At 36.1% G+C, this 4,919-nt stretch overlaps 1 long non-coding RNA gene across 1 annotated transcript in view; it reads right to left on the reverse strand.

Annotated features, from left to right (window-relative positions):
• Positions 1-508: 508 nt before the first annotated feature.
• LOC112477889 overlaps positions 509-4,919 on the reverse strand; it is a 35,358-nt gene continuing 30,947 nt past the window's right edge. The window contains exon 4 of the long non-coding RNA XR_003045616.1: positions 509-585. This is a non-coding gene — a long non-coding RNA (uncharacterized LOC112477889). The remainder of the gene's footprint in view (positions 586-4,919) is intronic.

Raw genomic sequence — 4,919 nt, forward strand, 5'->3', positions numbered from 1 at the left:
AAAATTCCTCCCAGAATGTTAGGCAGTCACTCCCCATGGTAGCTCAGCCTATTGGCTCTATGTCTCCAGACAAAGAACAGGAGGCTCAGATTTTACTGAAAAGTGGTGTCAAATGAAAAATATTTCCATCATAGCCACAGAGAAGAAGATCCATTCTAAGTCCAAGTGTGACAAAAAAATTATCACACTGAAAATAAAAATTCACACTTACCTCCTCACCCAAGTCCCCACCCCTCATGACATACACAGGCATTCTCGCCCCTTGCCCGCAACTCTTCTTATGTGTTTTGCAAAGCTTACAGACTATCTGAAACCTGCATGTCACATGATGTCTACTCTAGCAACTTTCGGGTCATGATTCTTGAATGAGTCTGCTTTTTACAGTTTGAGGGCAACTTTGGGGTCAACTTATTCTCCATAGATGGGATGGTAATGTCTGGGCACCTGCAGCAAGGTCACCTCAAATGTCCTGTGGTATTGGTGCTTTGGCCCATAACCTTTTAATGTAGTGGCCGCCTGCAGTCATCTCTGCTTTTCTTCTCTCCTTTCTCAAAAGTTGCACACATTCGTTTTCCCGTGGATTCACTACAATATGGAAATTAACAACAGTTAAGCATAAACATGGCTTCATTATGGCATAGGCTTGAAACGGGGATGACAAATATCTGCCCAGCTGCCACTCTTGCTCCCGTGGCCAGCCTCAGCAGTGATACTCTGTACTGCTGAGCTGGAAGTAACAAGGTGCCAAGTGTGGCCTTCACGGAAAAATAATCAGTAAATTCCGGCCTCCCACCTTTTATGGAATAATTAAAGGAAAATATTACCAGAGGAGGGGAAACAGCTTGAGGCTACCTACATTCCAGGCTATATTTACTCAAAAGGCCGGCTAGATTTCTACAGATTTACTCAAAAGCCCAAATCCATTTGATATTGTCACTTCATGTGGGTCTAACTACTTGGATTATGATTCTTGAATGAGTCTGCTTTTTACAGTTTGAGAGAGTCACTAAAGAGGGCGACTTCTCATTTTTTTTGACTTTAAGAAACTATACTCACCATGCTGTGCATCGCATCCCCAGATCTTACTCATCTTATAACCGGAAGTTTGTACCATTTGACCACCTTCATCCATTTCCCCCACCCAGCCCTGGCAACCACCAATCTATTTTCTGTTTCTATACTTGATATATCCTTTTATTTTTTCTGTAACCTCATATTCAAAGTGTATCTCTTATAAACCACATAGTTGAATTTTGTTTTTTAATTCAGTAAACCTTTACCTTCTAGTATATTTAATCTACTTACATTTCATATGATTACAGATATGTCTGGGTTTAAATCTACCATTTACTGTCGTGGGGCTGTCTTTTGGTGGGGGGAGTTCATACCTGGTCTATATTTCTTTTTTCTCACCTTCTTGTTTATTCTGGATTAAGTGGTATTTTATTATTCCATTTTCCCCTCTATGAGCCATCTCAACTACATGATAAATTCTTTTACCATTCTTGTAATGGTAATCATAGAAATTATAAATGCACCACTGTTTTATTAATATCTAATATTAATTTGTGGTTTTACTAATTGCTGAACAGTGCGAGGATCTCTGAACATAGTAATTCCTTCTGCCTTTTATTATTGTCGCCACGTATTTTGATTTTCCCTATATTTTAAACCCCACAAGTCCTTACTGCCTTGATAGCTCTGATGTACAGGAGTGTGAGCGTGCAAGCGCGCACACACACATACACACACTCTCTCTCTTTCTCCCTCCTCCCCTCCCCAGGTTTTCTAGGTTTTTTGTTTTTTTTTTTAATGGAAGTATCAACAGTTATAAGTTAGTTTGCCATTGTTGGATATGAAAATCCAAATAACCCTATCATAAACGGGATTAGTAAACAATGATTTGTTTGTTAATGTTTCTAAAAGCCAGTGTTATACCCTTATGATACAGTAATAATTTTTTATATTTTCATCAGTAGTTGACTTTAAGCTTCCTTAATTAATTTGAGGGTTGGAAAACTATATCCTGTGGAACAAGTCAGGCCTGTCATCCATTTTTTTAAATTAAGTTTTATGGGAAAACAATAGCCTCAACCATTTACATATTGCCTATGACTACTTACACACTACAGAGACCACATAGCATCCAAAGGCGAAAATATTCACCTTCTGAACCCTTACATAAAAAGTTTGCCTACCCCATGATTTAATTCGTATTTTGAAAATTAAGACTTTTATCTATTCCCTAGTCTCCTTACTTCCACTATTTGTATTCCAACCCATTCTAGTTATTACTGGTAGATTGATATTCCAAAACTCAGTTCTGATCACATTATTCTTCTGCTCAAAATGATAGTATTGCCCTATATAAGTAATTTGTATGTGTTTATTTTACTACAATATTTATAGTATTCTCTCCTTGAAAGAAGAATTTTTCTTTATATTCTGAAATTCCTTTTTATTATGCTACACATGACAGGTAATCAATATTTATTCATTTAATTGAATAACAATTCATAGTTAGAAAACTTAAAATGTTCTTTTTTACTCTAATCTGAACATTAGTGTTAGGCATCTGAAGTAGTACATATTATCTCCAAATCATTTCGCTGAAAGTTCACTTGAAAATAATTCACTACCTCCACTTAACTGCTTCCTTTTCTGCCATGCATCATCCTTCTTAAGATCCAATTTTATCTTTCCATCCCAGTCTCCTGCTTCCACTGGCCAATTCAACTTTGAGCCCCCTTAATTAAACATTCCTTCTCCTAATCACCCCCTTCTCAGTATTTGTGAGATGTATTTTGTCTTGGTTTTTTGTCTTGTCCTTTTATTCAGAAGTCATGATTTAGTAGAGAAAAGCCTGCTCTGCTAAACTATATTTACAGCCAGCTCACTTCCCCACTGTCCTTTCTATTCTAAAACCATAGGATTTAACTAGAAGGATAAATTAATATAAAACCTGGACAACCTGTTCCTTCTCCTTCATTTCCCTGCCCAGAGAATCGAATCTCTGAAGAAAATTATATATATCTCATCCCAGATGACTCAACAGATGTAGTAAAGTTTTGCATGAGTAAGACAAGCAACAAGGCTACAATACACATCCAAACTTAGTCTGAAAGGATCTCCAACCAACTTTCTACACCCCTTTGTTTACATAGAGACATATTTAACTAAGTTTGATGTAAATTGTCCTTTAGAACATGAGCATTCCTTGAAATGTTCATTGGGGTTGCGTAAATTTGACTTCCTTAGTTATATGTTTAGGAAGTTATAAGTTAAAGTCAAAAAGATTTTTTTACCACAAGTTTCTCAGAGATTTCACTATCTAATGGGCACCAAGGATCTGTGAGGGAGAAGCACATTGCAAGAAACTTTCCCAAGTTTATTTCATCTCACTTTTAGAGATCAGCTGTTAACATCTTGATGAACTACCAGTGTTGCCTCTGAAAACAATGTAGTAAATGCTGATAGAACTCCCAACTATAGCTTGATTAGGAAAGAAGAAGATTTTTTTCAAGCTAGAGCACTGAAGATTTTTAATCTCTCATTATCGCTCTCTATTGAAATACTGTTGCATTGTCAACTTGAACTTACAGTTCCCATGAAAGTTGAGTTTCTTACAGCACCATACTGCCAGCAAGGCCTAAGCTCTCTGCCTATGAGCTTGCCTGGGATGCTGTAAACAGCAACATATCTCCTGATGGTGGCTTAATTCTAATGGGATAAAGCTGACGTTAACCAAAGCAACTAGAGAAAAACTTAGTTTGGAATCTCTATACCTCTACATATATTTATTTCGTTTTATCTTGATTTTGGATTTCAAATCACTTTAAATGATAGTCCAGGTCAAAAAGCAGAGCAAATCACAATTCCTGCCTCCTGGGCCCCTCACCTTATATTTACCCCTCTCAAATACTGCTCTTGTCTCTTTTGCTTTTAAAGCAAATAGTCCTGCCTGGTTGTGTGTTTGCTTTTGCTCTGTGAGTAAGATTTTTAAATCAGTTGGGTACTGGTTTATCACTTGCACCAACGTTACTATAGAAGCAAATTCTTTCAAACCTATTTCTTGTCTCCGACACCTTGAGGGAGAAGTGCATGATTAGCTTATGAACAGATGCACACTGCAGCTTCCTCCAATAATGTAACCTTGGGAAACAGATTTTAGAAGCAATCATGTCAGTCCGGAGCAGTTATGAGGCCACTTGTGATGATCAGAAAAGCCTGGTAACATACAGGTAAGAAATGGACAGCAGCAGAAAGTTATAGATTATTAAACTCTTTCATGTTCAGCTTAATTTTTCAAAACCATTTCCATGCTCGTTATTTTACTATCGGTATTAAAAATAGAAATGGCTTCCTCTCAGAAATATGAAATATTCTTATAAAAGGATTGTCCATTTGCAGAACTCTTAAGACATAAAATTGCATCCATATACATTTCCCCTATTCTCCTTTCCTATTTTGTACCCTTTATAACATGGCTTGAAAAGGAAAACTTGACTGTGATTATTCAGGCATAATTTACCACTTGATTCCCAATGACACACTAATCTCACTCCTAGGAATTTATTCTAGAAAAACAGTTTAACAAAAAACAAGTACTATATGCATCAAGAAGTTGCTGTAACATTTGTAGCAGAAAAAAGGATATAACCTAAGTATTTCATAACAAGGAAATGTTAAATAATTCATCTACAAAATAAAATTGTATCACAGTTTTAAAATATAGATATAGAAATATTGTATATATTAAGTGAAAAAGCAAAATACGAAATACATAAATCTTAAACTGAAAGAAACATACGCATATGGATGTAGTGGGAAATGCAAATCGATGTACTGGGTCAATTTTACTTTATAAAAATGACATTATTTCAAGTGGTAGATGTTTATTGCTATTCTTTGTGAGAATA

This window comes from Pteropus alecto, unplaced genomic scaffold, assembly GCF_000325575.1.
Source record: "Pteropus alecto unplaced genomic scaffold, ASM32557v1 scaffold131, whole genome shotgun sequence".
NCBI classification, from domain to species: Eukaryota; Metazoa; Chordata; class Mammalia; order Chiroptera; family Pteropodidae; genus Pteropus; species Pteropus alecto.